Source organism: Chelonia mydas, chromosome 9 (assembly GCF_015237465.2).
Source record: "Chelonia mydas isolate rCheMyd1 chromosome 9, rCheMyd1.pri.v2, whole genome shotgun sequence".
Taxonomy (NCBI): Eukaryota; Metazoa; Chordata; order Testudines; family Cheloniidae; genus Chelonia; species Chelonia mydas.
The window spans coordinates 66355865-66380054 of NC_057855.1; positions in this window are offsets into that span (position 1 = coordinate 66355865).

Here is a 24190-nt window from a genome sequence, read left to right on the forward strand (position 1 = left end):
AACAAGCAATTGATGTTGCTCCCCAATATAAATATAAACAAATTCGGAATAAACTAACCCTACACTTCAATGCCCTTGTTCCATTTTGTTACGGAATTATACTGTAAACAATTATTTCCTCTCAAGAGTTTGCAGTCAAAACATTTACACTAAAACTGCAGGGGTACCTGACTCCACTGGACTTCAAATGGTAAAATATTTTCTTCGTTTTCGAACCTGAGAATCATGCTATAAGTGTTTAGTTAATAGTAGATTAGGGTTCCTAAACCCGAGTTGTAATTTATGAGTACGATTCAAAGTACTTCTTCAGTTATTTTTAAAATTAGAGCATCCCTTTATCTGAGGTTTCTCTCCTAAATCTTTTGACTGAAGTTTTCTATCTAGCATGCAGTTATTCAGTGGTACAGTTGGCAATACTGTTTCCTTCCCCTCCCCCAGTATGCTTCCTTCTTAGTAAAGACGCTGTATTTCCTATGAAATATGTTAACTTGACCTAGTTACTGGAAAGTGACATTAACAGAAATATTTAGCTTTTAAGACATCCTGTATATGTTCCAATCAATGCAGGTTCTAGCTTCATCCTCTACGGTAAACATTTTCTAGTACCATCTTAAACATTTTAAATTGTAAAAAGAAAAGGAGTACGTGTGTGGCACCTCAGAGACTAGCAAGCTCAATGCATACGATGAAGTGAGCTGTAGCTCACGAAAGCTTATGCTCAAATAAATTTGTTAGTCTCTAAGGTGCCACAAGTACCCCTTTTCTTTTTGCGGATATGATAACACGGCTGCTACTCTGAAACCTGCCATTTTAAATTGTGGGGATTTCACCTTTTCTCCTATAAGACTGTTGCACACTCTGATAGGGGATTTTCAAACTCCTTCTGCATAGAGCCTAGGTGCTGGTTTTAATTATCCTCGGTGTAGTTGGGTATACATTTAGTACGACACACACTTCAGTCCTCTCACAGATATCAATGGGAGGCTTACACAGATTTTTAATATGGCATTTATGTAGTATATCAACATTTTAATTATGCAAATCCTGGATTTAGCATCACTCAGTAGAAGAATATGTTCAAGATTAGGACTACTGTTATTTCTGCCCTTAGTGTTTCTTTCGCCAGCCTCCTTTTTCTGTTCCTCTCCCTCTTTCCTGTTTATGTCCCATTCTCTCTCTCTCTCGCTCTCTCCCTCTCTCTCACACACACACAGCACTCTTGTCATGCATCCCCAATTCTCACTCTTCCCCAGGCTTTTCAATTTTACTTCTTTCCCCTTTCTATCTGCTAACCATTTAACTAAACACTTTTAAAGTGTCATCATTCAGCTTTAGGGGTAACATTCCAATGAGATTAGAGGGCTGTGGGAAGTTTACTTGATTATTTTTTCAGGCTGTTTGCAGACTCAGGAAGATAAAATTGCATTGGTTTACACTGTGGTTGGCGAGATTTCCACAACCATGAAAGCTAGAATCCCATTCTTAAAACTGGAGTTTCAGATTCTGCACAATTTGGTAATACCATGCAAACCCTGAAACAGGCCATTTCCAGCCTGTAGGCTGACACCCCATGTCTAGCCCATTTTATATGGGACATTTCTCCTCATTTTTACCTTAAGTCTTCCTATTTATCCCATGTATTCTAGGCATAGCCCCTTTGTATTACTTCATGTAACTTTTTCTTCTGTTACTTCAAGGATATTGTTCCACTTTAAGTTATCAAGGCAAGCTCCATGTACTTTAGAATTAGTAATTTTATAAAGAATTTTGAATTTTATTACCAGTTTGCAAACAGTGAAAAATAATTTCCAGCAATCATTTTTAACAATATGCAAACAGCAGCACTTTCCAAATTAGGCTAGACTGGAGCATGAAGACAGTTTAAACAAGTGTTGTCAGATACAATTAAAATCAACAACTCTTTTCTTTGGTCAGTCAGCCACACTCCTCCCCACACACACCATTTTTGCTCAACAGTTTGTCTATTTAGGCATGTCTTAACCACAGGTGATCAGCACCTGGGTAGCTTAGGCCGAGTGCAAGCATTTGCACAGCAAAACCCTACGCCCTTTATTGTACACTCAGTGCTTGTGCACTCATCTGGGTGTGTCTGTGGGCGTATCACAGGAGATTCTTTGCTGAAATGGTCTAAAGATTCTTTCATAGAATCAGAGAAGGTTAGGATTGGAAGAGACCTCAGGAGGTCATCTAGTCCAACCCCCTGCTCAAAGCTGGACCAATACCAACTTAAATCATCTCAGCCATGGCTTTGTGAAGCCGGGCCTTAAAAACCTCTCAGGATGGAGATTCCATCACCTTGCTAGGTAATCCATTCCAGTGCTTCACCACCCTCTCAGTGAAATAGTTTTTCCTAATTCCAACTTAGACCTTCCCCACTGCAACTTGAGACCACTGCTCCTTGTTCTGTCATCTGCCATCACTGAGAACAGCCAAGTTCCATCCTCTTTGAAACCCCCCCTTCAGTAGTTGAAGGCTGCTATCAAATCCCCCCTGACTCTTCTCTTCTGCAGACTAAACAAGCCCAGTTCCCTCAGCCTCTCGTGGTAAGTCATGTGCCCCAGTCCCCTGATCATTTTCGTTGCCCTTCCGCTGGACTCTCTCCAATTTGCCCACATCCTTTCGTGGCGGGGGCGGGGGGAGGAGAGGGAGCACAAAACTGGATGCAATACTCCAAATGTGGCCTCACCAGTGCCGAATAGAGGGAAATAATTACTTCCTTTGATTTGCTGGTAATGCTTCTACTTTCCAGTCATATTGTCAATGATGAGAGAACTTGGCTGTCCTGGAGACGGAGGGGTGAAATTCTTAAAGGACATTTCAGGACTATAAGTGCTAGAAAGATTTTTCCTGCATCCCCACTGCAAATTGGGAGGGTTTCATTCAGAGTTAAACCAGAGCTCAGACTCCAAGCTATACCCCCAGCCAACGATCTTCACCCAGGCTTAAAGCACCTCCAACCCCAGATCAGAGGATTTTTTGTGTGGATGGTAAGGCATTTGGGGTAAAAGCCTTGGTTAACTCTGCAGTGAAGACATAACCTATATTTTTAGTAACAAGGTGCCCATAACTTAACACAAAACACCAAGTGCAGTCACCCCAGAGTCCAGTTTAGAGGGATTATTTCCTAGCTGTCCTGAATTCCTATGCACAGATCTTAAGTGCTCCTGAAGCATTCTGTGGAGTGGAGCATTTTATGTATCCAACACAATTTCAAGTGCTCTGGAACTTCATTTCACCACACACAGGCTTTACATTTGCCACAGAACTAGTCCTGTGGTATTACGGAAACCTTCTCTTGCCCAATTGAATGTTTATATTGGATTCATCTCCCTAAGAAATAGACCAGCAGGGAAGGTATAAATAAAGATCCAAGGAAGGAATTGAATGAAACCACCATACATAGGGAGGCTCATAAAAGCTCTAGAGGAAGGTACGTTTGGGATTTCAGTTCAGCTAATTAACTTTTAAATGAAGTGAAACATCAATTTACTTTCAGTATAGTTTGTTTATATGGAGGAAAAAAAAAAAACCCTTAAATCAAGTTTAGAGACACTGAAAGTTCACTCCAGTACAGTTTTTAATTTCTTTTTAAAATATCTGGCACTATAGAATTCTTTATAATAAGAGTGAAGCTAGTCTGTGAGAGACAGAACTTTCTTGGGGGCTGGTCTAAGACTTTGGAATGTACTCCCCCAGGAACAAAGCACCATCACAAACCTCAGCCTTCCGATCCAAGTGCAAGGTGCATTTCTTTGAAGTTGTCTTCTCAAACATGTGCGTGTGTGTGTGTGTGTGAGTGAGTTTGTGTTTAAAAATCTCTACCAAAAACAAGACAAGATATTCCACTGCACACATTTCTAATGCAGGGGAAGGATGAGTTTAAAAAAAAACAAAGAACACACACCTGACAGATGTTAATCACATCATGTAATGTACTATGAGAAGATGCTCTTACTAGAGCTGAATTAATGATTGATTTTTTTTATTTAGAGGAGGAACTGACAAATTCTGCCACCACCTCCCCCCGGAAAAAGAAATTGGTTTGGTTTCATTCAACCCTCAACAAAAAATGTCAATGTTTTCTTTCAGTCCCAATGTTATTTTTGGATGTTATTTGCCCTCTCTTTTTAAAAAAAATTAGCTAAATTTCAAACCACAACATTTTGAAACAAAAGGTTGAGATACTTAGTTTCAAGATGGTCAAACCAAACCATTTTGACATATTTGGATTATTTCCCTTTTTTTGTCTGAAACTACTTGCCAAATTCAGCCTAAGGTTACAAATATTTTTAGGTTTCAGAGTAGCAGCCATGTTAGTCTGTATTCGCAAAAAGAAAAGGAGTACTTGTGGCACCTTAGAGACTAACAAATTTATTTGAGCATAAGCTTTCGTGAGTGGGCTGTAGCTCACAAAAGCTTATGCTCAAATAAATTTGTTAGTCTCTAAGGTGCCACAAGTACTCCTTTTCTTTTTGCAAATATTTTTAGTGCTCAAAAATATAAACCTCTAAATATAGAAGTGTATTTTTCAGTTAATTTACTATTCACGAAAAAAATTTCACCCAGTTCTAGCTCATAATATATCCAATATAAGAAACTATATATAATAGATTTTTTTTCTGTTTAAGTCAGAGAAAAGCATTTTGAATAGTCTTATTGCATGTACCAAGCGTCTTTTGTAGGACAGAACTTCTTAACATACCCAGAATGACATTTTCGTAACTGTATGGATGCATGCAAGCAGGCTGAATGTTAGGCTCAACAAAAACATGCTCAAATTATATAAGCACATGCATAATCCCAAGACTTGGGCAGAAATTTTCAGTTGCCAAGCTGCTTTGCTGCCTGCTAGCTATGCCTTTCTGAAAACAGAAGGGGCCATATGGTGCGTGGGGGAGGTTGGTGACAGTGGCTTTGGGCAAGGAGGTTTAAATGCCTCATTTGAAGGGTTTGACATGAAAGCAAGTTGGAGAAGGTCAGAGAACTATTGTTGTCTGAAATGTGTTTAAGATCTGTGTTAAAGGTCACACAACACCCTTTTTGATAATATTTTTAATTGTGCTCCAGAATATCCTCCTTCATCAAAAAATTCTTCAATCGGTATCATTGTGAGGCAAACATTTCAAAAACCAAGAAAAAACTTGTTAAATGTTAAAGTCTGCAGATAATCTTAAGAAAACACTGAGCGAGCTTCATTCTGCAGCATTTTCCCACCTCCTTGGCACTCCCACGTATTTCTTCACAAGAAAATATTTTTCCTAACGCTCTCCTTAAATCAATAGACAATGCTCCCCACCATTCTGCTTTTAAAGTATCCTTTGTTTACAGTCACCTGCTATGCGCATTATAATCTGTAAGAATGGTTGTGATTGTCACTAGTAGAAGTAAATTTATGAAAGTCATTCAGGTTTTTTAGAACTAAGTGAGAAGATGGAAAGTTTGACAGAAAGATACTGTAGGTTTCAGAGTAACAGCCGTGTTAGTCTGTATTCGCAAAAAGAAAAGGAGTACTTGTGGCACCTCAGAGACTAACCAGTTTATTTGAGCATGAGCTTTCGTGAGCTACAGCTCACTTCATCAGATGTACTGTAGTGTCCTGTAGTGTAGAGTAGTGTTGAAGCGCCCTTTTATTCACAGGTTTCAGAGTAGCAGCCGTGTTAGTCAGTATTCGCAAAAAGAAAAGGAGCATCTAATGAAGGATATGATGAAGTGAGCTGTAGCTCACGAAAGCTTATGCTCAAATAAATTGGTTAGTCTCTAAGGTGCTACAAGTACTCCTTTTCTTTTATTCACAGTGATCCTCATGACTGGTTGAATGTTTGTGATAAAATTAAGATCTATACACTTTTATCTAGTCCAGGTTTCTGTCTCTTTTTTTTTCTAGCACAGCTTTAGTCCCTTTTCACAATGTCTCCAGATATGTTATTGCCACCTACGACTCCCATCGTCCTTATGTTACTGTGGTGTTCCAGGCTGGAGGGGTAGACTAATAATAAATAGGATCTTGTTCGGTAATCTGCAGACTGTTTCCTAACAGCAGGGCTCTGTTGGTGCTGGAATATTACACTTAATAGTACTGCTAAAGAGATATTTATATTGAAATTAAGCACTTTCATTGACCATTCTAGTTATTGCAATCTCTAATTTTCAAAAATAATTTCATAGCATTGAAAACCACATTACTAAAACACCCCAGGGGATAACATTTCTACTGGTGGTTTCTAATGTAACCTCAGCCACAAAGTTATGTATCTCAAGTATTTTGACTATTAAGTAAAGATAAAATTGCCAGCATTCGCTATCTGAACAACTTTTAGTGAGTTATACGGTCCAGGATAGAGATCAGAGGGTTTACGACATAACAAGCACATAGCATTGAGAGACATGCCAACTATTATTCACTGGCTAGTGGCTATTTAATGAAAGACCTTGAGAAAAGAGGCCCTGTTTAAAATGGCTGCCTGAGGCAAGATCTCTGAAAGGGTATCCTTCTTTAACCCTCTAAACCTACTTAATGCATCCCTAGAAAACAGCACAAGATACCAGAAGATACATACCCTAAAAGAATCTGAAATTTGAAAAAGTTTGCAAAATAGAATGCTTCACAGCGCGAGGAATCCCCTATCAGGTAGTGAAGGCATGGATCCCAAAGCCAGTAATGCTAACCTGTCTGAAGAAATTCAGTTGAGCACTAAAGCAGATGGCTACTCTGCATCTGAGGCTCGGGGGAATAATTTGTTCTATAAGTTTCTAATAGTAAAAGAAGAAGTTACCAAATTGAAGGATGGAGTCATCAAATTGGAAGTTGGATTAGGAGAAACAGCAGAGAGAAAGTTGCTGTGTTGCAAAGCACTGCTGGAGCAAAGAGAACACATTATATTTAACTTAACCACTAACAGGAAATGCAAATCAAGCCTGTCAACAACCTCTGCTTCTTCATCCACAAACTACTCAGCATTAGCACAAGAGCCCTCTACCACAGAGAGCATACCGCAACTATAACTGTGCCCCAGGGATGCCAGCTTCCAGTGCCCCCTTCCTCAAGCATTCTTCTTCTCCCCATCCCAATAGCATCACCACAAATAGACCATATTTTTTCCTTTGCACCCCAGTTTTTCTGTACAGTTCTAGAAAAATCACATATTCAAGTTTGGGGAAAAGGGTGCTGAAAAGGCATGTACATTTGGTTGTATGAACTTAACATATCCTTGCTTTATTTGAATAACGTAGCTGAAGTCAACGTACTTAGATCTACTTACCGCGGTGTCTTCGCTGTGGTAGGTTGACTGCGGACACTTCCCCCTCGACTCCGACTATGCTTCTCACTCTGGTGGAGTACCGGAGTCGATGGGAGAGTGCTTCACTAGACATGATAAATCGACCCCCCACTGGATTGATCACTCCAGAGGTAAGTGTAGACATGCCCTAAGTATTAGCCAACCTGAAATGACACAAAGTAGCATTTGTGTATGAGCAGCTACTTAGCTATTTGGTTACCCTTTATTCAATATTTGACAAAATGACCTAAACTGCCAAAAATTGCATTTTGACAAGTTTTTATTATTAAATTGTCTAGACTGGGTAAGTCATAATGAAAACAGAATTCACTCAACGTTAAGGTAGTTAAGGTAGTCCCCAGAAACGTTCATGCCTCTGGATGGCATAAGCAGATTTCTTCTACACCATAGTAATACCCTGCCCAATAGAAGAGTGTGATAATTATAAATTGCATAATCTCTCTCTAGTCCAAATTAAGTGTCAAGCTACTTTTCTTAGGGGTTAATATTTTATTTCTGATAATGGTGTGTTAATGATTTGTAAACTCCTGAAGACTTCTTAATAAACAGTTATAAAAATAAAGCTATTCTTACTATTAGAGCTATAAGAAATTCATTAAACACACAAGTAGTCCTGGTCATTTCTAAAAGGGAAGAAGGAAATAAATGCAGGCAGCTTCCTTACAGCCAACTCAGTGGGCTTTATTTTCTGTGGTCATAACTACTGTTTTGCTTTTAGCGAGCTAGGAGGTGGCTGGGAAGCAGTCATAACATATAGTGATTAGGCACTTGGTCAGTTTTGAGCTAAAATGGCAAAACTGTCGAGTCACTGATTTAGTCAGTCCCCACTTGTTTGCCTCTCATACTTAATTGCAAGAGGAAGCTGACAAACGTAACCCATTGTATAAAAAAGGTTACATACTGCAGGTGGAGTGGGGATGGAGTAATAAGTCATGTGAAAAGTCACAGCACATTTGCAGTTGAATTTTATTTGCTATGGCGAGGCATAACAGACTGCCAAGGGATTGGAGTTGGGCAAAGAATAATACTCCTAAATAGTATCTTTAAAAGAAAATGGCAGCCTATGTTGGGTCACTTCCTCTATTAAGAAATGGATGTGAACCAAGGAATATACTCTATGCGGGTTCTAGTGGGAGTCTTAATTCCAGGATAGTGCAATTTAAGTGTGAAGTTATTTATCCAGTGTTTTGAAACCAGGACCTGATATAGCTATTTAGTATGTCTCTATTACTCCCTCCAATTAGTTGCTTTTCTTGCTACAAGCAATTTCTACCTCCTTGACACAATCAAGATTAATTGTGCTTACCCACTGAATGCAAAATTAGAGGAAGATGCACCATTTTGCCAGCAACTACCATATTTTGGACCGTTTACCCTTCTATTTTAGATCATGACTGAATTTCCGCTCTCCTTCCCACACTCCCCCAATTTTTCCTTTGCATATTTTCATAGCAAGAGAAAATTCACATGAGGCTATCAGATTGTCAATAGTATAAGTCAATATTTGTGAGCCATTCAACTTTTCTAAAAAGTGATAGTATTATGAGAAGTTTTTTGGCAAAAGGATAGCAAAGACCTGAAGGAAACATATTGATTTTTTGTTTGTTTCTAAAAACAAAACCTTCCAACTTGTTTTTCTTTTTACAAAGGATTTTTCATTGCAAATTTTGTTTACCCAACAGAAAGCTAAATATTTAGTTGACTGTCATCCGGTGGGGTCCTATGCCTCCCAATTCAACATACACATTGGCTCCAGTCCAGAGAACTACACTGTTTACATGCAGATTTTTCTTTCACACAATAATAAAACTCCCACAAACTACAAGCTAGCTTCTCTTTAACTACATGAGTGAGCAATAGCTGGAAGTCACAATACACAAAGTATACAGAACTGAAATCCAGCCACCTACTGAAACTTAGCTACATTAACAAAAATAAAAATAGAAAAACTGATTTAACTACAAGCCATTTTCCAAATAGATTTCTTCCTTCAATATTTCTAAGCTGCCTTCTTCCCTCAAATGCAAAAGCCCTTAAAGGCTTCATTTTTGCTCCAACTGAATGGCCTTCCCTGCAGGTTTGATACTGTGGCAGGAGCTATGAATTCAAACCCAAATGGACGGACCATTAACTCTTCCTTTCCCTAGCCTGGTGTGGGTTTGTCCTCCCTAATTATGAGCTATTACACTTTCAGAAATTCAGATATTAAAATAGATATTTTCTACTCTGCCTGCAGATATGACTACTGGGTCATCATCTTTTTCCACTCTAGCTTAACTGAGGAACCATCAATGCAATACAATGACTGAGCATAGCTTTCATGGACTAGCTAAACTAGATGGTCCCAAGATACTTAAAAGGGATAGACAAAACAATGTACAAGTTTTCATGAACTTCAAGATTAATGGTGTCAAGATATTTTATAGTTCATGTCCTGCATAAAGATGCACCTAAATGAATTATCTCCTTGTTTGTGCCACCTACTAATTTTGCAAAAGCCTTTATCTGTTGTTGTACTACTTGATACTGAATTTGGTTCTATTAATATTTATTATGCGATTACTTGTGCACAGTAGGGATTGCTCCAATGTCCTTGACAAGCAATTTTCCTGCTTTCCCCTTTAGCTTTCCACAGAATGTCCCTCCCTTCACTGATGGTATTATTGAGAGCCTAGGTTAATAATCTAATTTTGAGTAACACTATGTTATGACAAGGCATGACTGCCTTCTCTGAATATGGGACAGCAATGCCTCTTAGTTTGCAATACATAACTTTTGTTTTAACAAGATACATTTTTCTACAGGAGTTGATCTAATCTTTTCATTATATACATGGAGAGAGTATCACAACTAAACACTTTTTCTCTTGTGTTTTTTCTACATCATTAGATACATGCACAGATACTATACATATTCCATTTTTTAGGTTTTGTCATAATGGTCTCAACTACCTTACTGACCTAGAGCCAAATCCCAAAAGCTGTTAAAATTTAATGGACACTGAAAAAGCTGAGCAACTTCCAGGATTTGGCTATTACATTTTCTGTTTTTATCCCTTTTAAATGTATGCTTTCTCTAAGGTTTGGATTTTTTCAGCACATATGTACTAAAAGTAAAGATGAATATCTGTCTGCAAAACAGAAAAGATATCCTGAGTCTGAACATTAATTTTATATGTTGTTTTTTCCAAAAGGAATACATTCTCCCACTCCTCTTCATTTCTGTGCAACATAGTAAGAGAGGCAGTGGGATGTTTCTGCATTGTGCAGCGTTTTCTATTCCTCAGTACTGGTGCTGCAGTTTGTTCCCATTTCCGCCAGACATCTCATGTGCCCATAACCAAATCTGGTAGCATCTGTGCTTCAGTTACACCATCTGCAGAAGGAGAAATATCTCTTACAGGAGTGATGAGACCTCAGAAAGTAAGAGTCATACAGTGTTGAGAATTGGCACTCATTAAATGGACTAGCTTTGAAAATGGCAACTTTCAGCTGATGGCATTCTGGTGGGGATGAATGAAAGAAGAACCCTTTTATAGGAGCATGCACATTTCTTTAAAATCATATCACACTAGAAGGTGTTTACAGCTGCCATCAAGTGGGTCTTTGATCCATACACCTGTTTAAAGCTAATAGAAGTGCTAAGCACCCTTCTTTCTGAAGATACTTTTATCGGTGTAAGGGTCCACAGCTCTATGAACTCACATCTATGGGTTCTGAGATAACTGTCACATGCTAGTTGCCACAATTGGAGGCTGCTGCCCAAGCCAGTCAGCCACATAGCAAAGCCTGAACAACCCAAATAGGTTAACAGGTGTTTCCCTGATTGTAAAGGCAGGCTGAGTTTTGGGTTGGATTGTCCGTGTGTGGTAGAAGTGAAAGCCAATAAAAAGGTGGCAAACACTTAGAGAAGTATGACAGGTTTCAGAGTAACAGCTGTGTTAGTCTGTATTCCACAGTATGCATCCGATGAAGTGAGCTGTAGCTCACGAAAGCTTATGCTCAAATAAATTGGTTAGTCTCTAAAGTGCCACAAGTACTCCTTTTCTTTTTACTTAGAGAAGTAATCATGAAAGTGACCTGGAGAGGGAACAGATAAACAAAGCTCCTTGGGGCACAGAACTGACTGGAGGAGCAGATGTAGGCAATGCGATCAAGGAAATTGCCTGCTGTTGATTATTTCTGCAAAGTGCAGGCAAACAGGATTTTTTAGTACATTTTTGTAAATAAATAGGATTTCATGCAGGAATATGCCTGAGTCATATTCAACCACTCCTCCCAACAGAAAACATCCTGCATGTCCCCAAACACTGGTTAACAGTTCTGGTCAAATGGCCAATAACAATTTGAAATGGGTTCTGAACAGTTTGAGAGATTTTTTTAAAGTCCAATTTCTTTGGAATGGAAAAAGTGTGTTTGTACTCCAAAAAGTCAGAACCATTTTGCATAAACTCACCCCTCCCTTCCCCCCACCCCAAAAGCCACATTTGGAAATGTCACACAGAAAGGGGAAATTTTACGTAAATTAGAAGAATGAGTCTTCAATGGATATGTATGCAGCTTTTACAACACAGTAATGCATCACATCCAGACGCCCTTTCTTTGCTTCTTGATACTGTCAGACTAATTCAGCAAGATGAAAAACTTACAGTCAATGAGTCAGAAAAGATGGAGTCATTTAAAAATCACAGAAGCCACTTTTAGTCCTTTCCTAGCTCACTATGTCCATAACTGGTCTTATTGCCTTCAGTCTTCTATTTTCCCGAGATTTTCATGGAGAGTCTTTAAGATTCATGACAGGAAGTTAGATCTGGCAAGTGGCATGACAAAAAAAGTTGGTTCACAAAGAGAGGAAATAAATTGATGGTTGCTTCAGATGAAAAAGTAAAAAACCCTCAAGAAATGTTAATGCTCTGGATTGAATTTTGGAGACAGATTGAAATTTATTATACAAGATAATCTAGTGAACAAATCTCAAGCAAGGAGGTATGTGCCCTTAGCCGGCATCTTTTTGCCACATTAATTGCATGGAGCTGAAAGTAAGAATCCTTAACATTCAAAATGACTAAAACTAAGGCAATGTTGCAGTTGGTTACACAACATCTCTCTTGTGCGATATATTCATCTCCCAGGGACATGTAGAGAGTAGCTTTGACAAAATTAATGAAAGCTCTAAAATATTACAACACCTCTGCAGAACAATATTTCCTCCCAGGCACAATATATTCTCAAATTTACTTTTGGAAGAGAACCCAAGTTCCCAAGAGGATGAGTGATTCAATTCTCAAGTGTGATCTATTTCATAAGGCACTTTTGAAGGCAAGATAGCGGAAATAGATTTTTGTCTTTATGTACCCAACAGATAGCAGCTTTAGCAGAAGTTCCCCCTTTTGAGGGGGTGGGGTGAAGGGGAAACGTAGCTACAGACATTATTTTCAAAGATAGGCGTCACAAAGAAAGGTATAATTTCCCTTAGTTGCGGTGATAGCTGGAATGCTACCATGCATGCTGTCCCTTTAAGGACAGGCCTGGGTCCAGCTTCTCTTTGTTCCATGTTCTGGCCCTTTAAGGACATGACAGAGTGATATGATAGCAAGATTATAGAAGAATTGCTTGTAGGTCATGTGACTGAGGGTCAATGCAGCAGGATTATAAAGAAGTTGCTCCTGGTTCAGATAATGGATAGACAAAGAGGAGCAAATTATTTGGAGTACTATGTTTTTCTGCAGTGCTCTAGGGGAAAAGTCTGAGAGACAGTAAAAGGGTAGAAAATAATGTTAAGTAGGGGTTTACGTTTAGACTAATAAACCAGAGAAAGCGTGGTTGTCAAGCTCCCCTTGGACACTCACCAGGCTTCTGTATTCGGATTCCAACACTGAACCAATATGCTCCTCAGCGTCCCTTGCTCCGAGTAGACTACAGCACTATCTTTCTTCAGCCACTCTGGTACACCTCCTGAGCACAGACCATCCATTTGATACCTTCCATACAAGGGAGACCCCATGGCCCAGTTACTCCAGCTCCCCAAAACTGTTGCTGACACCACCAGTACACTGCAATAGCTTAAATATACCCTTTTCCTGGGCATCACCTGGTGGGCATTCTGGTTTACAGTTTACCCCTTCAAGGACATATCCTCTACCTAAGCGGCAAAGAGTCCAGTGGTACCCTATAGATTAACAGATGTATTGAAGCATAAGCTTTTTTGGGTAAATACCCACTTCATCAGATGCATGTAGTGGAAATGTCCAGAGGCAGGTATAAATATGCAAGCAAGAATCAGGCGAGGGATTCTAGGGTACCTCAACTGCTAGAAGAGGGCCTCATCCTCCCTGGTTGAACTAACCTCCTTATCGCTAGCCTGATTCTTGCTTGCATATTTATACCTGCCTCTGGACATTTCCACTACATGCAACCGACAAAGTGGGTATTCACCCACGAAAGCTTATGCTCCAATACGTCTGTTAGTCTATAAGGTGCCACAGGACTCTTTGCCGCTTTTACAGATCCCGACTAACCTGGCTACCCCTCTGATCCTCTACCTAAGTTTCCTCACCACTTGTGAGCATTCTTTGGGAGCTGGGTCAGTGTCCTTTCAGGGTTCCAGTCACTACTCCTGGACCTCCCTCCTGCACCTCATGGTTTCTCCTCTGGATCATGGAGTGTGCTGTCATTCCACCATTATGCTTTCTTCTATTTCTGGTCTCTTTTCTATCTCTAAAATGGCAGGTGAGAGAACCTTCCTTTTGTAACTTCCGTTCCCTTTGTCAGATAACCTGCCTTGCCACCTCAAACACCATATCAGGTGATCAGTTGTTTTGGTTACCAGCCCACCTGTGCAGATTGGTACTTCTGGATACCAGCCAACTCATTGTCCTAGAGTGCCTCAATTTGAATAGAAGATCATCAAGGTTTAATTACCCCATGCCTGTATTAAGAAACCAGAGAATTTCAGGTCATGATGGAGAGTTTTTTTAAAAACAAAACAAAACAGAACGTAACAAAAACAAACAAAAAACAGAGAAGACTCAGCATCCTTACAATGCAGTTTGTAGTTTGATATATATACACATTATTTCAGACAATTCATAAGTTGTTCATAGACAGATTCCCCTAATTATGTTATCAGAAGAGGCTCAGAATAAATGACTGAGTCCTTAAACCAAAGATGAGAGAGTCTTAAACCAAAGATGAGAGTGTTGTTATATTATATGAAAAGTTATAGTTAAAGAGAGTTAGAAAAAAAATCATTTTAGGACAGGTCATGTGCAGAGGCTTGAGGTCTATTCTAGGCAAGTGTTCTTTTTCTTGGGACTTCCAGGAGTGGGTTTTTGAGGAAACAGAAAATCCATTACTTCCATTTACTCCCCTGCAATCAAGTGAAAAACATTCACTCTAGGAAGAGGTGAAGGACTGCTTACTTTGTTTTGGATTAGATTACTCTGAAAGAGATTGTTGGCATTCATTGGAGGATAAGAAGCACAAATATCACCAAGTTTCAGAGTAACAGCCATGTTAGTCTGTATTCGCAAAAAGAAAAGGAGTACTTGTGGCACCTTAGAGACTAACCAATTTATTTGAGCATAAGCTTTCGTGAGCTACAGCTCACTTCATCGGATGCATACTGTGGAAAGTACAGAAGATCATTTTATACACACAAACCATGAAAAAATGGGTGTTTACCACTACAAAAGGTTTTCTCTCCCCCCACCCCACTCTCCTGCTGGTAATAGCTTATCTAAAGTGATCACTCTCCTTACAATGTGTATGATAATCAAGCTGGGCCATTTCCAGCACAAATCCAGGTTTTCTCCCCACCCCCCTCCCCCGGGAGAAAACCTGGATTTGTGCTGAAAATGGCCCAACTTGATTATCATATTATTTTTTCATGGTTTGTGTATATAAAAAGATCTTCTGTACTTTCCACAGTATGCATTCGATGAAGTGAGCTGTAGCTCACGAAAGCTTATGCTCAAATACATTTGTTAGTCTCTAAGGTGCCACAAGTATTCCTTTTCTTTTTACCATTACATAGTTCAAATCAGGAGATGAAAAGTGACAGAAATGTCTGAGTTGAATAGGTTTCACTGATAGAAATCAGGATGAAAACTCTCAGTGTAGAAAGTAGACTATCTTTTACTGCTGAAAGGTACATGAAATGGGGCCAAATGCCATACTACAGAAGGATGCAAGAAAGTTTAACAAAAGTTAAAAGTAGATGGCTGCTGCAAGGCCTACATATTTCACCGGAGCTTTCCTTTGCCCTCACTTAACATGCAGAAATCAAGATGGGGTTTCTTTCAACTAGAGAAAGCACTTACACTTTGTGCTTATAGATGTCTTCACTCCTATCTAGTCTGCCTGCTCTAATGAGCCCAGGTGATGGACTATTCCTGAATGGCAGGTTTACTCAGGGTAGGTCTTCTCCCTTATTCACAACTTTATTTACTTCCCTGTCTCAGTGTGAGGGATCTTTATTAGTATTCGAGAGATTCATAGGGGAGTTTGAGAGGACTTGGCACATCTGATACACTCCAGAAACTGTTTTAAAAAGTGTTTTGGTTATTTGTTTTATGCTTAACTGTTCACTTTTTGAAAAGGGATTTTCAGTAAATATAGGTTCAGGTCAATAAAATGGTAAAGTCCAAAACTTTAAAGTTAAACTCCTCAGGACAATGGAATTAAATCAGGAATGATTTTAACCCACCTCCTCTTAAATGAAATAAGCTAATTACATAGATCAGTCATTTTGGTAGACTGCTTGATATAATGGCTTTGTGTTGAATTGGTAACTACATTGCGTTAGCAGGTTTTACTTAAGTTGCTATTAGTCACTACTATAGTAATAGGCAAGTCCAGCTTCCAGATGGGAAACTAAGTCTAATCTAGTGTTTTGCAACCTGCCAGCCGATTTTTATCAAGTCAATATTACATGAAATTCACAGAAGTAAAATATCTCTTCCCCTCTACCCTTCTATTTTGTTTTCTCTCATGATTGGAATGTTTTCTCTTTGCTATGTCAGACAACAATTCCTTAAGGATTGCTCACAGCAAAGTTATTTGAAGAATGTAAGCCTCAGGCATAAGTACTCAAAATTGTTTGCATGTGGGATTGGCCATCTTTGTAAATGGGTAAGGGTGTATCTTGGTAAAATAAGAACATTTATTTGAACTATTGTTAAGTTGGTCTTCATCCTGATCCTGAAATCCAAAACATACTTAACTTTAAGTACACAAGCTTCAGGAGACAGAGCTTTCTCAGAGGCTGGCCCAAACCTGTGGAAAGAATTTCCCAGGCACAAGGTACCATTACTAAACCTAACCCCCTTCAGCTCCAAATGCAAGGCATAATTCTTTGATCTTGCCTTCTCAAACATTAATGTATACCTAGGTGTATCCGTTAGAGCAAGAGAGAGTAAGGGCTGGTCTACACTACACAGTTAGGTCAACATAAGGCAGCTTATGTCAACCAAATTATGTCAGCATCTACACTACTGCCTTCCTCCCACCAATGTAAGTGCCCTATTACACTGACATAATAACTCCACCTCCATGAGAGATGTAGTTGGTGTAGTTAGGGCGAAGCAGTGTCTTTGTCAACCCTGTGTCCCTTATATCACCTTTTTTTGTCAATTTCAGAGCAGGAGGGTAGTGTGGACGTGTACCACCGCAGTAATTACTGCCATAGCTGTAAATCAACCTAATATAGGTCGACTTAGGTTTGTAGTTTAGACATACCCTAAATTCCAAAACAAAACAATCTGTGGCACATACTTCTCCCTCTGAGGAGAAAATGAATAGAAATACAATGACAAATGTTAGTTATGTTGCTTAATGCATTAGTGGAAAGCACTCAGCTGCTACTGTGATAAGCCTGGTATAAGAACCCAGGTAGAATGGAATGGAATTATGGAACTTCAGTTGGGCTACTCAGACCCATATGGTTATGCACGATCAGGGTTCACTTTATTTCTAGAACTACCCATTAAAATACTTATTTCTTAGATGATCAAAGTTGCATGAAGAGAAATAAAAGATTATCAATTTTATAGTGACAAAGAATTACCAGATCAGAATTGAGTAATGATCCATTTAACAGCATCCGATGAAGTGAGCTGTAGCTCACGAAAGCTTATGCTCAAATAAATTGGTTAGTCTCTAAGGTGCCACAAGTACTCCTTTTCTTTTTGCAAATACAGACTAACACGGCTGTTACTCTGAAACCTGCCATTTAACAGGGTATCCTATCCTACAAAATGGCTCAATGAATATAGCTATTCTGTACTGAGAGGTGTGTATAACTGGATCCACCTCCCCTTTCCTGAGTGCATTTCCTGACAATTCTGCTATTGAATTAACTCAATATAGGCATACAGTAAACATCACAATAACCTGGTCAAGATACAGTATTTATAAATTATTTACAGGCAGCTTGTAAATGAGTCACAATTTAACAGTCATATTTTGGTGATAGTTGCTCCGAGGGAAACCGCTTTGCTTATAATTATGGTGTGGTTCCCAAAACTTTCTCTATTCCTATTCCTTTTTTGATAGGTGACCGAAACTGAACCCAGTATTTTAGGGTGAAATAATGTTCCCCTGCCATCCATTGATCTTTTCTCTTCATGATAGAACCTAGAGTATGTCTGGTTATTTTGGTTACTAATGAACAATGAGCTCCCTTCCCCAAGCTAACCACAGAAAAGCTTAGAGCTCTTTCCTGGCAGCTTATTACTAATTGATAACATATCAGATCCATCATAACTGAACAATCCTTTCCTATTTGCATTCTAATAGCTTACACTAGTCAGAATTTCACTGATCATTGTTAGTCAATTCTGTGGGTTCTTTTAGGAGTTCCTTACTTCATAGCTTGATGAAGCTTAATGATGGTTAAAAGATTCAGCCATCTCAAAATTAGCATCCCTTTCTAAGTCAATAGTAAAAAAAATACATGTCCCAAGACAAAGCCTATGTGTAGGGCACCTCACTATTAACCTCTTTAAGGATTGGAAATTAGCCATTAATTCTGTTTTTGCTTCCTATACTTAAGTTATAATTCACAGCTAAATTCAGTTCAAGCCCTTTTACCATGTTCAGACTATGTCCTGAAACAATTTGAATACACTATCATTGCGGTGGGGCAGCATCTTCATTTTACAGATTACCCTGGCTTATTATGATAGAGAAGCACTCTTTAAAACAGAAAGGAAAACCACCAAAGTGGTTCTAACCTCTACTGATGGAAAATTCCATCATTGTGTCATGGCTGCTAGCCCTGGGTTCTAACCTAGGTAGGGGTGGCTCAGCTTCTCAGTCGGAAGTTGCATGTATTGATGCAACTGTGCAGCTGATTTGGTGGATGTGTTAGACGAGATCCTAAGAGCTGAAATTGTCTGCTCTGTAGGAAAGTTTTCCCCTACCTTATATTTAGACTACTATTACCACATAACTTTCTCTTTACAATTTTGTGTAAAACAAAATGCTTCTTAGATTTTCAACTAATTAAAATGATTACTATTTAATATTCATGTTTAAAAAGCTCTTTGTAAAAATAATTAATTCTTTGCTTAGTTTAATTCATTCGCTCCCTAGGAGCTACTACTTCCTATTTGATGGAAGCACATGCTATGGTATGAAAAAAATTATTAATAAAGAACATGAAAAGACAACTAACAGATGAGTTAAACAAGTGCTGGTATTGTGCCTGCTCAGAAGGGTAAGGATAGGTCAGTTATTTTGGTGCATGACTTACCTCAGAACTTGGCAAGTTATCGAGCGTTGTCTTTATCGTCGCTGGAAACACTGTTTCTCAGCATAGCATTAGTGTCAATTACATTATATTGCTCAAACTCAGGGCTGCGTTGTGGATGTAATCTGGGATCATATGGTCATCTTCACTATTCAGGTATGCCTAGGCAGCGCAAACTCAGAATGTGGGGTTACCAGTAGGTATTCTGTAAATCTACATTCTGCTTCTATTGGAGTCTCACTTCATATCCTAGACAATTGTCAGGAATTACATGAGAAATAGTTTAATTGTTGTAACCACAATTCTTTGGTCATTGTAATCTATGTTTATGCTTCATGAAAACTCATGTCCTCAAACACACTATCCCCACTTCTCTGCTGCAATATTTGTAGGCAAAAGATTAGCTAGTCATCTAAGGAAGATGAGTCACTGAGCCAATTAATATAATTATATAGCCACTTGTTTGTTCTTGGGTAGACTGAAGTAAAAATGTTTTAACCATAGATAGTTGACCATGACTTTAAAGATAAACAGTGCATAATTGATAACTGCTCTAAACTTTTGATAACTGAACCATTAGTTTCAATCTCTTAACAAGACTTCTTCTGTTAGTTGGGATTTTGGAGTCTTTCTTGGTCCACATGAATTATGCTATGTTCCCTGAAACACTAGACAGTAATTTGCTTAGACTGCAGTGATATGTTATTTATCTGCTCTGTCTGAGCAGAGCTAATCAGCTGTAGGCTCCTCTGCTGTTAAATACAGCCAACAAGCGGCTTATGAGTCATGACTTTGGCAGATACTTCTGCTTTTTATACAAATGGGAATGTTATTGACTAGCTTCCACATTATTTGTATGGACAAACACCAATGTCTGTATCGTAATAATTTTTGTAACATTTGTATGAAGTCCATATTTTAGCAAACAATATTAAAGTGAACTCTGTAATAAACTTTTGTTTTAAAGGATTGGCAAAAACACTTTTTGGAGTGCAGTCATTCTGGAGGATAACAATACAGAGTGAACTTGGAAATGTGCTGCTGTATCTATGCTTGATTAGTAATTAAGCTTTCAAGTGTTCATGAAACTAATTTCCATACAGAGCAGTAGTTAAGTGCAAATTACGAGATAAACTCCCTATCTGGAGCTAAAACTGTATCTACATCTGATTATTAATGATACTCTTTATAGCATTTATGAAAGTGATTTCCATTTTATAGCAGTAGTTTAGAATAAAGTACACTGTAAACTCATTTATATTGGTAAATAAAAGTATATCTACACATGAATATTAATTATGCTCTCTATAGAGGTTGTGAAAGTAATTTCCCTTTATGGCAGTAGTTTAGGGAAAATTAACATTTTGATCATTTGCATGTCAGTTATTACTTCATCTCATGCTACAGTATCTTGTGCTGCTGCCCAAATAATGGGCAAAACAGAAATTGTGAAGTGTTAGATGTGCTTAAATTAACTGTGTGTTTTGAAAAGCACAAGTAAACAGTTCAGTTTTGTTTAATTTCTAGTTTTTCATTGCTATAAAGGTATATTTAATATGAGCTACAAGCATAGGAATTGCCCTATCAGATCATTGGACCATCTAGTGCAGTGTCCAGTGTCTTATAGTGGCCAGTGGCAGTCTAACGATGCTGGTTCTGGTGGGACCCAACTGAGAGTGCCAATTCAGGACAAATTGCTTAAAGCAGGGCAGTTACAGCCCAAGGCTGGCGTTTCTATGCACACCAAGGCAAATCAAACCAACCAAACAGAGAAGACTTTGGTTTTACCCCACTGGCTAACCACAAGTCACACAAGCAATTCCCTTAGACACTCCAGTTTCCCAATATCACCACCAGTGCCCCTCGTAATGGGGACAAATGGTTATGAGAACCAATACCCCAGTAAAAGAAAAAAGGTTCTATTGATCCCAAAGGACCAAGCCACAGACCCAAGTCAATATAAGAATCAAATCTTACCCACAAATCATGCTGTTGCCAGTCCTTTAGAATCTAAAATCTAAAGGTTTATTCATAAAAGGAATAAGATATAGATGAGAGCTAGAATTGGTTAAATGGAATCAATTACATACAGTAATGGCAAAAAGAAAAGGAGGACCTGTGGCACCTTAGGGACTAACCAATTTATTTGAGCATAAGCTTTCGTGAGCTACAGCTCACTTCATCGGATGCATTCAGTGGAAAATACAGTGAGGAGATTTATATACACACCATGAACATGAAACATGAAAAAATGGGTGTTATCATACACACTGTAAGGAGAGTGATCACTTAAGATGAGCTATTACCAGCAGGAGAGTGGGGGTGGGGAACCTTTTGTGGTGATAATCAACGTGGGCCATTTCCAGCAGTTAACAAGAACGTCTGAGAAACAGTGGGGGGCGGGGAATAAACATGGGGAAATAGTTTTACTTTGTGTACTGACCCAACCACTCCCAGTCTCTGTTCAAGCCTAAGTTAATTGTATCCAGTTTGCAAATTAATTCCAATTCAGCAGTCTCTCATTGGAGTCTGTTTTCGAAGTCTTTTTGTTGTAATATTGAGACTTTTAGGTCTGTAATCGAGTGACCAGAGAAACTGAAGTGTTCTCCGACTGGTTTATGAATGTTATAATTCTTGACATCTGATTTGTGTCCATTTATTCTTTTACCTAGAGACTGTCCAGTTTGACCAATGTACATGGCAGAGGGGCATTGCTAGCACATGATGGCATATATCACATTGGTATATGTGCAGGTGAACGAGCCTCTGATCGTGTGGCTGATGTGATTAGACCCTATGATGGTGTCCCCTGAATAGATATGTGGACACAGTTGGCAACGGGCTTTGTTGCAAGGATAGGTTCCTGGGTTAGTGGTTCTATTGTGTGGTGTGTGGTTGCTGGTGAGTATTTGCTTCAGGTTTGGGGGCTGTCTGTAGGCAAGGACTGGCCTGTCTCCCAAGATTTGTGAGAGTGTTGGGTCGTCCTTCAGGATAGGTTGTAGATCCTTGATGATGCATTGGAGAGGTTTTAGTTGGGGGCTGAAGGTGATGGCGAGTGGCGTTCTGTTATTTTCTTTGTTGGGCCTGTCCTGTAGTAGGTGACTTCTGGGTACTCTTCTGGCTCTGTCAATTTGTTTCTTCAGTTCAGCAGGTGGGTATTGTAGTTGTAAGAAAGCTTGATAGAGACCTTGTAGGCATTTGTCTCTGTCTGAGGGGTTGGAGCAAATGCGGTTATATCATAGAGCTTGGCTGTAGACGATGGATCGTGTGGTGTGGTCTGGGTGAAAGCTGGAGGCATGTAGGTAGGAGTAGCGGTCAGTAGGTTTCCGGTATAGGGTGGTGTTTATGTGACCATCGCTTATTAGCACCGTAGTGTCCAGGAAGTGGATCTCTTGTGTGGATTGGTCCAGGCTGAGGTTGATGGTGGGATGGAAATTGTTGAAATCATTGTGAAATTCCTCAAGGGCTTCTTTTCCATGGGTCCAGATGATGAAGATGTCATCAATATAGCGTAAGTAGAGTAGGGGCATTAGGGGACGAGAGCTGAGGAAGCGTTGTTCTAAGTCAGCCATAAAAATGTGGGCATACTGTGGGGCCATGAGGGTACCCATAGCAGTGCCGCTGATTTAAAGGTATACATTGTCCCCAAATGTGAAATAGTTATGGGTGAGGACAAAGTCACAAAGTTCAGCCACCAAGTTTGTCGTGACATTATCGGGGATAGTGTTCCTGACGGCTTGTAGTCCATCTTTGTGTGGAATGTTGGTGTAGAGGGCTTCTACATCCATAGTGGCCAGGATGGTGTTTTCAGGAAGATCACTGATGGATTGTAGTTTCCTCAGGAAGTCAGTGGTGTCTCGAAGATAGCTGGGAGTGCTGGTAGCGTAGGGCCTCAGGAGGGAGCCAGACAATCCTGCTGTCAGGGTGCCAATGCCTGAGATGATGGGGCGTCCAGGATTTCCAGGTTTATGGATCTTGGGTAGCAGATAGAATACCCCAGGTTGGGGTTCCAGGGGTGTGTCTGTGCGGATTTGTTCTTGTGCTTTTTCAGGGAGTTTCTTGAGCAAATGCTGTAGTTTCTTTTGGTAACCCTCAGTGGGATCAGAGGGTAATGGCTTGTAGAAAGTGGTGTTGGAGAGCTGCCTAGCAGCCTCTTCTTCATATTCCGACCTATTCATGATGACGACCACACCTCCTTTGTCAGCCTTTTTGATTATGATGTCAGAGTTGTTTCTGAGGCTGTGGATGGCATTGTGTTCTGCACAGCTGAGGTTATGGGGCAAGTGATGCTGCTTTTCCACAATTTCAGCCCGTGCATGTTGGCGGAAGCACTCTATGTAGAAGTTCAGTCTGTTGTTTCGACCTTCAGGAGGAGTCCACCTAGAATCCTTCTTTTTGTAATGTTGGTAGGAAGGTCTCTGTGGGTTAGTATGTTGTTCAGAGGTGTGTTGGAAATATTCCTTGAGTCAGAGACGTCGAAAATAGGATTCTAGGTCACCACAGAACTGTATCATGTTCGTGGGGGTGGAGGGGCAGAAGGAGAGGCCCCGAGATAGGACAGATTCTTCTGCTGGGCTAAGAATATAGTTGGATAGATTAACAATATTGCTGGGTGGGTTAAGGGAAGCATTGCTGTGGCCTCTTGTGGCGTGTAGTAGTTTAGATAGTTTAGTGTCCTTTTTCTTTTGTAGAGAAGCAAAGTGTGTGTTGTAAATGGTTTGTCTCATTTTTGTAAAGACTAGCCACAAAGAAGTTTGTGTGGAAGGCTGTTTTTTTATGAGTGTATCCAGTTTTGAGAGCTCATTCTTAATCTTTCCCTGTTTGCTGTAGAGCATGTTGATCAGGTGGTTCCGCAGTTTCTTTGAGAGCGTGTGGCACAAGCTGTCAGCATAGTCTGTGTGGTATGTAGATTGTAATGGATTTTTTACCTTCAGTCCTTTTAGTATGATGTCCATCTGTTTGCATTTGGAAAGGAAGATGATGTCTGTCTGTATCTGTATGAGTTTTTTCGTGATAGATTTCCACTCCATACGGCTAAATGCAGTGCCTTGCATAATGACAGGTTTCAGAGTAGCAGCCGTGTTAGTCTGTATTCGCAAAAAGAAAAGGAGTACTTGTGG